General features: G+C 37.2%; 1 protein-coding gene across 1 annotated transcript in view; it reads left to right on the plus strand.

The window, feature by feature from the left end:
- LOC145256375 (cholecystokinin receptor-like) overlaps positions 1-14,250 on the plus strand; it is a 512,917-nt gene that overhangs the window by 495,190 nt on the left and 3,477 nt on the right. The gene's annotated exons all lie outside the window — the stretch shown is intronic.

Below are 14,250 nucleotides of genomic sequence, written 5' to 3' on the forward strand. Positions count from 1 at the left end.
GGTTGCGAAAACCTACAATAACATTTATTTCAAAGTAATGACATATATATACATATACTTATGCCAAATAAATACATCTTCTAATTCAGATAATCCTGATGTTAGTGGAAAGATTTGTTTTAATCAGTGTAGGAATTAGCGCATGTTTGTGTGTGTGTTTTGGGTGTGTCTGATTTTATGTGTGTGCGTGTATGTGTGCATCAATGTGAATGCGAATAGTATGAGAGTGTATGTATACGTTGAAGTGTGTGTGTGATTATCTGTGCGTTTTGCGTGTGTCCTCGTGCGCGATTATCTGAGTTTAGCATGTAAGTTTGTATGTATATGTGAGTTTGTGTGTGCCTGAAGGCGTGGGTTAGAGTGTAAGTTCTGTCACGTCAATGTGTGTGTCTGTATGTGTGTGATCGTGTTTATGTTCTCGTGTACACATTATTTATTTATTTATTTTTGTTAGGCATATTGCTTTATGTTTGTTTATTTGCTTGTTTGTTTTGTTACTTTTTGTCATTGTATCGGATCCCATTAGACGCGATTGCGTTGAACACAATTCGATCTTGTCCGAATTGATTTCCCATTTACAAGCTTTTTCAATCACTACTTCATTCAAACCTTCCATTATTTTTTTCAAAGCAATGCGAAAATGACTTTCTTAGAAATAGAAAATTAATTTTTGTAGGCTTTTTTCTAAATAAATCTAAGAATATTTTCAAGATCTCCATCCGTCAGTCAGTCCGTTTTTCACGCCACAACAACAGAGGCTACTGTACTTAGAAGTCATATTTATAGTGGGCATTCTGAAGTGAGAGCTGTTCAGTAAGAAGGTTTCGTTCATAGTACAGCTAAATATCTGCATATTGATACGGCAGGGAATACAAGGAGAAGGGACTCAATTCCAAAAGCAAGCGGTTCGAGAAAAGAAGCCACTTATTAAGAATTTTTTGCTGCTAGTTGGGTTGTGGGTTTAATGTAAAATCATTGGGAGTGTGGGGTCTGCGTTATTGTAACTGAATGTTCGGGTATGTATAACACAAAGAATAACGTTGTGTATTTCAATTACATATAGAAATACGCACATTTACGGGTTTCCCTATCTTTTTTCTGAGTTAATTCAAGGATTCGAGAGTGTATTAACTCAAAATTAAGGCAGTTCAACCCTGTGGGGTAAGGGAGGCGGATAATCTGGTTGTCATGACCTATCGTTGTAAAAATATTGATTAGGGAAGTTGGGGGTGAAGTGGAATAGGTCAGTGGACATGATTTGGTGGAATTATGGGCAGAGTTAACGAGGTTGATGCAAAAGTATTTTTTTAAAATTGGGTAAATACTCTTCCTCACTATTGAATTTACTCAGACTACTGCGTGCTATCTTTCTCTACCAATTCTTCAAATCGCTTTCTCTTTGGTTAAACTCACTGGACTTTTTGATCTGTGCCTATTCACACAGAAATTTATTTTGGGGGCCATTCATAAACTCCAACAACATGCACTCGAACTGCAATAAGCATGGATATTTTACTTTCACCACGTTTTTTTTTCTTTACATTTTCACCCCCAAACAAGGCACATTGCCACTTTGGTGTAGGGGGCTACTATCTGGGGCAACAACTACTGGGGCACTATGTAGGGATTTGGGCAGCAAGATGTTTGTTCACGTTGCACTTGAACTTCTGCACGTCAGGAGAGTTGGGGAAGCAGGGACCTGGAATGGAATTCCAAGTCTAGCGGTTCTTGGGAAGAAACTACTGGAGTAGAAAGATCTTTTACATCTAAGGATCTCTACAGTCTGTGAGTGGGATTTTGCAGCCTGTCGGGTCTGTCGAGGGTGTTCACGTCTTAGGGGCATAAGTGCTTGCAGTTCGTTAGAGCATTCACCATTAAAATACTTGTAGAGCAGGCAGATGGATGCAACGTTTCGTCGATGGGACAGAGGCTGAAGCTTAGATGCCAGTTCAGGGCCTATCAGATTGGCGACTATCTTTGAACCTTGTCAAGGAGCGAGAGACTAGTAGCCGATGCACCAGCCCAAATGTGACAGCAATACTCCATATATGGGCGAATGGTTGTCTTATAGAGGTACAGGATACTTTCAGGTGTTAGTAGTTTTCTAGCACGTTAGAGAGAGCCCACCTTCCTCGCAGCGACCCTGGCAATGCCATTGATGTAATTGTTCCAACTCACGTTTCCTGTGAACGTTAGGACAAGGAGCTTGAAAGACGTACTCTCGGATAAAGAGTCGTTGGCCATTGCTATAGGTGGTAGAGAAGGTTTCTTGTAATTATTGAAGGAAACTAGTTTTGTCTTGACGGCATTGAACGTGACCATCCATTTTTGTCCCCATTCCACCACAGATTGGAGGTACTCCTCTAGTGTTTTTTCCATTTCTTTAGATATGTGTTCATTTGTTTTCCTGTCATGCCTGTTATAGAGTGTGGTGTCATCAGCATATATACCCATCTCAGAGGCAATTTTGTCGGGGAAGTCATTTATGAATACCAGGAACAGTAGAGATTTAAGGATAGACCACTGGGACATTCTCGCATTTATATCATATTGTTGAGATGTACGACCGTCGAAGACAACCTGGATTTTTCTCTTATCTAAGAAGGATTTAATTATGTTAAGTATTCTACCAGTGATACCGTATGATCTAATTTTTCTGAGGAGACCCTCATGCCATACTCTGTCAAAAGCCTTAGATATATCTAGAGCTACCGCTCTGCCCTCCCCGCTTTGTCCAGTGAATGGTATATACGTTCAGAGATTACAGTGAGGATGTCTGCTGTGGAACGGGCTTGTCTTAATCCATATTGTTTGTCAGTCAGAAGTTTAGCATCTGTACGGTGATGGACTAGAGCATTGTTAATTAAGGTCTCAAATATTTTGGCAAAAAGTGGGAGGAGGCTAATGGAGCGATAATTTACTGGGTCAGTTCTTTCGCCAGAATTCTTGAATACTGGTACTACAGAAGCAGTTTTCCAACAACCTTCTTGGATTTACTGGATTTTGGACTCAACAACCGTAGAAACCATTTTTCCTTTTTACCCCACTCCATCTGTTTCTTTTGTTCTATATTTCATTTTCACGCTATGATACTTTTCATACTTAGTTTCTTTAAATACTTTAGAAGCAAAATTTCTTTACGCATTTTACTAACTCCTCCCCTCTGACGAGGAGGAAAGTATTTCTTCAAAGCTCCGCGCATTAAGGACTTTTACCTCTATTTGTGTTTCCTTTCCGAATAATATATATGTGTTTAACTCTTGCTAAATTATTTCTTAACACGTTTTATTAACCTATGTACTTATATATATATATATATACGTATATATATATATATATATATATAATTATATATATATATATATATATATATATATCAGATACTAAAAAATTACGTTCTAGTTACCACAAAGAATCAATCCACATTTTATTTTTTATTTTTACTTTTTTCATTGTGCATATGGTCGATACAATCATCGCACAAATCAACAGAGACAGATAAATATTTGAGTTGAATAAAGATGAAAAACTTCTTTCAGGGAAGGATATTATAAATTCTAGAAATTTGATAACACTAAGAAATAATATCCGAGGAAATACGCAGCCGTTACTTTTTATCTGGATCGTTACACTTGAAACATCCCGGAATCACACACTATCTGGCACCGCTGCAAAGGAACAAAATAAACCATATTTAGGAAAGTAACGAAAATCTGAATCGGCATTTTTAAAGTGTAAATGAAATGCATTTCTTCGTGGTTCCTCAAAAACACCGCACATCATTAAAGTCCTTTCGCTTCCCACATGTGCTTTTTAAAAGTTTGCCTCCCCACCACCTGACACTGACGCCTGCCACTGCTTTCTCGTCATCATGTTTACGGCTATCTTGCCCGGTTGGCACTACGTGAAGTATTTTTCTCTCCTTTTCTTGTTAAGCAAGCTTGTTAATTTGCATAGTGCTTTACCGGCTACTCTGCTGCTGCTACTAATATTTTCGAGAGCCAGCTATCCTTCGGCTACTATTGATATTTTCACACACGTTAATACGCGCTCTGTTACACTAAGTGTCATCTTGAATTTAATTGAATAAAACTAGGATTATTAATCAACGATTACAAACCTGGAATACACACACACACACACACATACACACACACACACATATATATATATATATATATATATATATATATATATATATATATATATATATATATATATATAATGTTAAAAGTCTACGCATGCTTCTAGGATAGTGATTTAAAGGTTATGAGGTTTTTTTGAAGTATGATTGCTAGGAATGAACGCTGTCAACACTACAAATTTCCAGTTTTTTCAACGGCTTTCTTTTTCATTTTCTATTTCATTTCGATACTTTTTGTGATCAAGAGCAAAGGTCCGCTTGAAATATAAAAAATAACAATACAAATATTAAATACAAAAAGTAACATCGTTTTTCATGCTTCAAAAAACCCTCATAACCTTTATATATATATATATATATATATATATATATATATATATATATATATATATATATATTATTTTTAAATATAATTATCCACTGATACGTGTTTCGTCGTCCACGACTCATCAGAGTAGCTGAATCTAGGTTGGTCAAGGGTAGAATTATTCCCAACACGTATTTAGGTAAAAATGCACTTTAGTATAAATACTTGAATTCATTCAAGGAAGTTAGTGTCCCGAATGATGCTGGGTTAAACAGAGCTGAGAGGGAAAAGGTTACCAAATACCAGGGTCTTATGTATGACATGAAAAGAAACTGGAACCTTAAGATCTCTATCATTCCAGTAATTATAGGAGCAACCGGACTTATGAAAAAGAATTTTACAAACTATCTTACAAATATACCAGGTAAACCAAGTGCAAAGGAGATTCAAACAATTGCACTTAAAGGGACGGTTAGAATCTTTAAAAGATCTCTCGGTTGGAGTGTCTAAAATAGCAGGTGTATGTTTGGCATCTAGTAGGATGTCCCATCCCTGGCTTAAACAAAATGATAAGAAAAATGAAACAAAGAGAGAGATTAATAAAGTATCGCTAACAAAAACAAAAAACATCTCTCTCTCTCTCTCTCTCTCTCTCTATATATATATATATATATATATATATATATATATATATATGCATATATACATATATACATATATATATACATATATACATATATATATATATATATATATATATATATATATATATATATATAGGGTTTTGTGTGTGCATTCAGGTAGCAGTCTTTCATATATTTAAACATTGTTAAAAATAACATTAGATTGCTTTTGTATACTTTTTTATTTTTCGATATCTCTAATTTTTCTGTGTTAATTTATTTTAATAGTGTGTGTTCCATATGTATCAGTAACGTACTAAGATTATTGATTCTTTGTCGTATAATCTTCTGATGACGAGAACAAATAAACAAAAAAGCTTGAAAAAAGACTTTCAACGGGCAGCTGAGAACACGCATATAAAATTGGATAGATGCCAAAAGTACGACCCAGCACAGTTTTAAGAGAGACGTTAGCAATTTAAATTCCATTGTGCCATAATTAGTGCCACGGGATGAATTATATTACGTTTAGCTTTTTAAAGTGTTCTTTTTTTTTTTCAGACGTATTGATTTTAAACGTACATTGCTAGAGTTTATTAAAAGTACTATTTTTTATATATTTTTTAATTTAAAAATTTAATTTCTGTTTCAGGCTACTTACTTCATCTCTGTTTTCGGCTGTATTTTGACATTCTGTACTTTTCTCCATTATTTTTTTCTGTTATTTTCACAACGTTTCAGCCGATGTAATCTTCGACCTTCCTCAAATATATTTTATCAAACTCAGGCATATTTCTGTCAAACTCGGAAATTTTTCTATAGAAGTTGGAAATTTACACTGAATTTTGAACGGAACCTTTTATTTGATTCACGAAGGTGGTATGCTCTCTTCCGGATAGAAGTATTACTTTATTCGTTACGCCATTTATTTGACACTTTTCTCACACCGCCTGTTAGTTAACTCATAAAAGGCGTTGACAGTTCATTACAAGATTAACCTGTTTAATATTGTTACAGACAATGAAATCGGCTATCGTTCATCGCTAATGGAGTCGAAGGTGGCTTTTTAGCAGGGTTTGGATTCGAAACAATCCTTACTTCCTGCACATGGATTGCTAAAGCATGAAACACTGGTGTCTGTATGTATAAAAGTAATTATAATTTCGGGTCACTTAAGCATGAAACATTAATGTCTGTAGGTATAAAAAAAAAATAATTATATATATATTCGTTTTACTGACCTCTACACGGTAACTTTCCAAGAAATTATATCCTCAACCATGGTTTCCATGACAATGTTTCAACTAGAACTAATAATACTGGTGTTTATCGAACTTCTCCTTTTTTAATGGAAATCGATCTAGGCAAGGCGTGTAGGTCGCTTCATGTAAAGAGCTAACAAGAATGAAAGACAGTCATAGAAATGACCGGAGATGCTTATTGACTTTTATTGAGATTGTCGGACTGACTTCCTCATCTTGGTTGTTATAGTCACAACGTTTCGGCCGTTTGGCCCTCCAGCCTTCATCAGATTTTTGTATCGAACTGGGGAACCGTTTGTTAGGAGTTTCTAACCCAACCCTTTATTATTATTACGGGGGTACCGTGTTCGGACTCCAGATAGGATCTGGTACATAGTTGCTGATTTTCTGTTTTGAATGTTACTTTTTACTGCTTTCGTAAATGTAAAGTAACATTCAAAACAGAGAATCAGCAACTATGCCCCAGAGCCTAGCTGGAGTCCGAACACGGTACCCCCGTAATTATAATGAAGGGTTGGGTTCGAGACTCCTAACAAACGGTTCCCCAGTTCGATACAAAACATCTGATGAAGGCCGGAAGGCAAAACGGCCGAAACGTTGTGACTATAACAACTAAGATGAGGAAGTCAGTCCGAAATCTCAATAAATGAAAACACCTCATCTCAAAAATACAGACAATTACAATGCTTATTGACCTTAGTCTTGAAAAGATCAGAGTTATAAGTAGGAAGGAAAAGGTCATCAGGAACAGAGTTCCACAAGCCTGCTAGGCTATTTAGTTTAAGATTTCTGCTGTTTAATCCATAGCAATACACAGAGCGTGACATAAAGGTCCCATATATTTTAATTTGATATTAAACAGAAGACAGGGAGACGTAGTGCAAGAAAGTTTATATGAAAGAGTGAGATCAACAAACAGGCAAACAGAGACCTTTATAGAAGGACAACGTCATAGAAAGTGACACATAGATAGATAGATAGATAGATAGATAGATAGATAGATAGATAGATAGATAGATAGATAGAAAGCGTTTGTGAGATAGCGTGAAAGAGAGGGAGGGGGAAGTCGTCGTGTTTGTTGCGATGAAGTTCCGGCGCTGATTTGGAATGTCGTAAAATCAAAGAGGCGAACAAGCGAGACAACCGAAAAAGAAAAATGTATCCTGCGAGATTTGAGTTCAAACTCTCGTGTTAATAACACCAATTACGAGATTTGCGAGATCAATAAAATCGCTTGAGGTTTCCTTAAAAAAATGCGCACAAAGATAACGGTAAGTGAATTGAAACGATGAGTAAATCTTCATACAAAACCACAGAGAATATTATTAATAGGCGTTTATTAAATCTTCACGTCTAACGTATGTTTAAAACGCCATTTCAAACTCAAGTATTACAGAACGACGGAAGTTTAAATATCATTTCAAAATTAAGTATTATTGACCGACGATAGACTTAAATGCAGTTTCTAACTTCAGGAACCAAGGCCATATGGTCACGACCATAGTGCTTCTACAACGAGGTGGCCAGAGAACATAGTCTTACTTTTCACATCCATCATTTCAGGTGGTCCCTGAGTCACCTGCACATTTGTATACCCTTTAATGTAGGTGTTTATGTAATTAATATGTGTACATCCGGGTTTTTCCTCACATGAATATGATTAGCTGATTAAGCCATAAATACTGACTGGCACGCCAGCTTTGGAAAGATAGCGAAAGATATATCGTAAGCCTCACGTTTAAAGATATACCATAAATACAATATACTAAGATGACTTACCAGATTATCACGCGAACACTGTGGCTAAAATCACTCAGCTATTTCAAAAAATATATCTCTTTAGTGGAACATATCAGACGTGTACCTAGAGTGATTATTTCCGATGTAAACCTTCTATAAAAAGTAGTTCATCTGTTTTCCCGCGGCAAATCAATGACTGAATTAGATCCATTTATAAAATGATTTGTAGGTCACATTTTTTTTTACATCAACACCTCTTAAATCGCAATTCTCTATCTATAAAGCCAATATTCGCTCACGCATGGAATATTGTTGCCACATATGGGCTGGTGCATCGATCACTAGTCTCTCACGTTTATACAGAGTCCAGAAAAGAGTCGTAAATCTGATAGATCTCGCACTATCAACCAAGCTCCAACCTCTGTCCCATCGCCGCCACGTTGCATCCCTATGCCTGTTTTACAAGTATTTTGATTGAGTGTGCTCTGATGAAATTGTATTTACGTAGCATCGACAAATTCGTTTAGCAAAAAAATTCCACCTCTTCAATATAGAGGTCTCTAGATGCCAGAAAGCCTTCTACTTTAATAACTCCTTCCCTCAGACTGCTAGACTTTGGAATTTCCTTTCTGTTTCTCTGACATGCAGAAGTTTAAATGTAATGTAAAATTGACATCTCGCTCGTCTCCTTACATAGTCTCCTGTAAGCATATTCCCAAATAGTATCTCTGACATTCAAGCGGCAATATGCATTATTTGAATTGCACAAGCATAAAAGAGAAAAAACTTTCTTAGCATAATAAGGGCAGTGGGAATATGATAGTGTCAGGGCTGTGTCGTCTTGAACTCTAGTTCCTGACAGAGCCACTCATAGCAGATAAGTTCGGTTCCAAATTATATTAAACCCACAAACTGTCTAACAAGACGCTGTAACATTGCGAGTGTGTAAGGTCTATATATATGTAAAGCGCGTATATAATGTATTTTGAGTATTTTATGAGTTTCTTCGCGTCGTCTACGTGTTTCATTATGTTCCTTGTAGATGTGTGTATAACTGCTTACGTATATACATTTCACATATTGATACACTTTCAATAGAACATGTAACATGTTATCAACAAACATTTCCTTAACGACAGACGGGACGAGATATCTTTCTGGGGAATTACATCATGCCAAACAGGAAAACATTACCTTCATTCATCTGGGGTTTTAGTTGACGGACCGGCTAAAGCTAAAATGAACACTCCTTCCAAAGAAACGACCAGAAGTCTTCGGTTATATTTTCGGGCAGCTTTCATTCCAAATATTTTATCCTTGAAAGATTGCACGCGTCTTTAGATTCTGCTTTCCTCTCCCGTACAGGGCCATCCAGCCCTATCTCTAACGCTCCAACTCCCTCTGTTTGTCCTCCCCTCTCTCTAATTCTGTCTCTGTCCAAATCCTAACTCTGCTTGTATATATTTCTACTATTCCTTTGATATGACCTAATTCAACTCACATCTTTTGACATGTGACTTTGAATTACGTTTTCGGTCTGTTATTTTTAAAACCTATTTGTTCGAATGCTTTAGCACTCAACCCCCAAGGCCGCATTCCTGGTTCTTTCGTTCTATTGTTCTACTAACCCATTCCAAATTCCGAACTTATAACATATTTGTCTTTGTTTATATCGACAAACAATAATGTTCTTTTATCTAACATTTTTAACTTTTAATAATAATAGTCGATTTTCCTAAATCGATTATCATCAAGGTAACCAGATGTCATCTCGGCATAATCTAGCAATGTATACTGCTGACGTCATAGAATAAGTACGACAGCAACGATTAGTCGATAGACTACTATCACGAAGGATTGTCATTTTATGTTTCCGTTCTCAAAGAAATTGATGAGGAATTTATAAAACTAGTCCAAATGTGACTATTTTTTCGTTTCCGAAAGATAAAAAATTATTTTACATTTGGATATATATTTCCATAAGATCGGGTTACATATCTTATAAGGTTCATACAATGATGGGGGGAGGATGTCGGTAGTGATCAAAGTTGCAATCGAAAAAGAGCTTGCAATCTGATTTTGTCTGTCCTATCCAATTTCAAACAATTAAAACTTCACACAACAAAAACGTTGTTTAGTTATTGTTTTTGTGACTTTGACCTTTTCACTTAATACTGACCGGGGCATTGGTTACATCTGTTTTGCCTTCTGTCTCTGATCGGCACGTGTGAAAACAAAACGCAGGTAATACACACACATTGCATTTATAGGATTGAAACTTTCAAAACTGTTTTTGCTTATATTTATTGGCTGATGTCATTATGTTTCCAGGTTTTTATTACATCATTTGTCTTGAGTATAAACCCCTTCTTGTAAAAGATAAATTTTGTTGCCGCAAGCAAAAAAAAATAGCAGCATAAATCCAGTCAAAGAAGTTTTTCTAAGTAAAGTATTAAACCAATCAGAGTCAGTAGAGCGCAGTTCCCAACTCGTTTCAAGACGAGAATCTATAAAGAATTCAAAAAGGTCTAGTATATTTTATAAAGCGACTCTGCCATCAGATTAGTTCATCTTATCACCCCTGTTTATAAATATAATCGCAAAATCTTTGTGTTCTTATCATCTTGTAAATGTTGTAAATGTTGTAAAATCTAAATGTGACGACGTTCAAAATCTATTTAAAATATATAAGCAGAATATTGGTTTCTTTCCGTCTCCTTCTCCTTAAAAAAGAAGAGGAAACCTTTTACTGAACGACCTCAAATGTAAAGTGAGCTCCCCTCCCCACTCCAATGACCTGGGATAGAAAGGGTAGAATTCCTTAGCGTTATTTGCACGGTGGCCAGTGGGATAAAAAGGGTAGAATTCCTTAGCGTCATTTGCACGGTGGCCAGTGGGATAAAAAGGGTAGAATTCCTTAGCGTCATTTGCACGGTGGCCAGTGGGATAAAAAGGGTAGAATTCCTTAGCGTTATTTGCACGGTGGCCAGTGGGATAAAAAGGGTAGAATTCCTTAGCGTCATTTGCACGGTGGCCAGTGGGATAAAAAGGGTAGAATTCCTTAGCGTCATTTGCACGGTGGCCAGTGGGATAAAAAGGGTAGAATTCCTTAGCGTTATTTGCACGGTGGCCAGTGGGATAAAAAGGATAGAATTCCTTAGCGTCATTTGCACGGTGGCCAGTGGGATAAAAAGGGTAGAATTCCTTAGCGTCATTTGCACGGTGGCCAGTGGGATAAAAAGGGTAGAATTCCTTAGCGTCATTTGCACGGTGGCCAGTGGGATAAAAAGGGTAGAATTCCTTAGCGTCATTTGCACGGTGGCCAGTGGGATAAAAAGGGTAGAATTCCTTAGCGTCATTTGCACGGTGGCCAGTGGGATAAAAAGGGTAGAATTCCTTAGCGTCATTTGCACGGTGGCCAGTGGGATAAAAAGGGTAGAATTCCTTAGCGTCATTTGCACGGTGGCCAGTGGGATAAAAAGGGTAGAATTCCTTAGCGTCATTTGCACGGTGGCCAGTGGGATAAAAAGGGTAGAATTCCTTAGCGTCATTTGCACGGTGGCCAGTGGGATAAAAAGGGTAGAATTCCTTAGCGTCATTTGCACGGTGGCCAGTGGGATAAAAAGGGTAGAATTCCTTAGCGTCATTTGCACGGTGGCCAGTGGGATAAAAAGGGTAGAATTCCTTAGCGTCATTTGCACGGTGGCCAGTGGGATAAAAAGGGTAGAATTCCTTAGCGTCATTTGCACGGTGGCCAGTGGGATAAAAAGGGTAGAATTCCTTAGCGTCATTTGCACGGTGGCCAGTGGGATAAAAAGGGTAGAATTCCTTAGCGTCATTTGCACGGTGGCCGAAGATGTAATTTTAAGCTAAGTACATTTCCATGCTCACTTTTTTAAAAAGCCAAACAAACCTCTTTTTTTCGTGTGTGCTCATATCATTCTATGTAGTTTTATTTTTAACTCTCAGACACATCTTTATGATTCTTAATTTACTTATTTTAAAACAATTTCCTGACTAATTTTTTTCTTTTTTTTTTACCATGTCACATCGAGGTAGTAGTGGGGAGGGGAAATCCCTATTAGCTTATTTAGATGACAGAACTTTATGTAAGTACGATACTTAATATTAACAGCCATGGTAAGACGCAAAAAAATATAAATAAAAAATTAGAAAATTAAAAAATAAGTGCCCTCTAGTTTAACTTTCACTATATTCGTAACTGAAATATGCAGTATCTTAGCTGTGATACTAGGGCTATTTTTCCTGAGTGGATGCTATGCTCTGTGCCTGACCTTAATGTCTGCCTATAAATACAGAATACGAATTCCGAATCGCCATGAACTAGTTCTTCTTGTAAATGGAAAAAACACCTAACGGTTAGCTACGAAATCCCAATATGCATTTTACCTCCAAGACGACTACCACTGTCTAACCTGCATGCGCAAAAAACAAACAAAATTTTTTTTTCTTCAAACTAAACCTTACCTCAAACTCTAAATCCTAATGGAGAGCTATTATTTGTAAGTAAATAACCCCTGTCTCTTGAACGCTAACAATCTGCTCTTTCCCATCAAGCCGCCACTTAACTCCTACATTGCACAGCATTTGTAGTGGAATCTTTAACTTCCAGATCCTAACCCTCACATGCTAACTGCTTAGTCATCACTAAACATCTATACATTTCTACCTCTTAGACCTGCATTAGAGTTCATACCTATTCAGTTAGGTATTTAACAGCCAAAAATGTACTCGGGAGCAAAGCGCACTGCATTACATAACTATGTCTCCTTCTTTTTCCAACGATTAATACAAAACTGAACCGATGCTCCTTGTTATGCTAAATGTCCATGACTCTTACTTGAACGCTGAAATTATGTTCCCACAATAATAGAAACACACTTTATACCTACAACTTCAACTTTATTCGCATCTACTAAAAACCTGCCCATATATCTATTAACCTAATTACACGTGACTCAAAACTTACTGTTTTATCCGTACTATATTGCACTCGCATCTCAAACCCTCCTGACATCTAAAATATAGTTTGGGCACAACTCGTTCAATTCTTAACACCTACTCATACTTTAATATTATCCTAGACCTAAGCTAACATGAATAAAATAAAAAAACTATATAAAGGGAAAGCCTCAAAACCACATTATCTCCTTTCTAATAAGCCTTCTTACAATCATAGTTGCTGACACTGCATGAGCTCTACTCACCCCGTTTATCCAGTAACAATGAAATACCAATGTCCCTAAATCACTTTGAGGGGTGTAACTATTCAGCAGACATATAACCTCTACAAACTAACCCAGTAACATTAAATGACCTGGTGTCTAACTCTGTCCCGTGGGGAGGCATTGTAAATAGGAACATTAATTAACCAGGCGGGGTCGCAGAAATACCTGGCTTAGAACTCAGGCGCGAAGCAACCCCCGGCACTCATCCCCGGTGGGCTTTCCTGATGCCACAGTCCTAATTGAAGAAAGGTCAGCTGATAGTCTACTTGTGATGCATGTCTGATGCTCTGCATAACCTCTTGTTCAGCTCCCCCTTACCTAAACTGAAACTCTTTTAAAAAATATGACGACAGTACAATCTAAAAATAAGCTTACACCAGGCTTAGGGTCAAACAAATTCAACTTGCCTCCTCCCTAGAGGCTTGCATTCACAAATATCCGTGGGCTTAGAATTAATTTAGCTGATGTTGAAGCATTTCTCCTAACAAATCCCCGGATATCTTAGCACTAAGTGAAACTAACCTACACTCCTCCATTCCCTCTAACTACTTTAACATGCCTGGATATCTCCCAGTGTGCCGTAAGGACTCTGACAGACACATGCACGGACTTGGAGTTTACATTCGGAATACACTTCCCTTGACTAGAGAAACAAACCTAGAATCGGATGATCAAGCCTTTATGTGCTTTAGACTAAACATGCAACACAACTAATTTTACTTTCTCTACCGCTCTCTCTCGACTCAGGGCTGCACCATAATAAACAAAGTCTCTGACAGCATAGACGCAGCACTCTTCCTCGACACTAGTGCACAAGTACATGTATTTGGTGACTTTAATGTCCACCACAAAAACTGGCTTGGATTCTCTACTTACACAGATGTAGCGGGCAGCACAACTCATAGCTTCTCTATATCTCACTCCC

The sequence above is a fragment of the Euprymna scolopes genome, chromosome 32, assembly GCF_053919585.1.
Source record: "Euprymna scolopes isolate OS-2025 chromosome 32, ASM5391958v1, whole genome shotgun sequence".
In the NCBI taxonomy this organism is placed as follows: Eukaryota; Metazoa; Mollusca; class Cephalopoda; order Sepiida; family Sepiolidae; genus Euprymna; species Euprymna scolopes.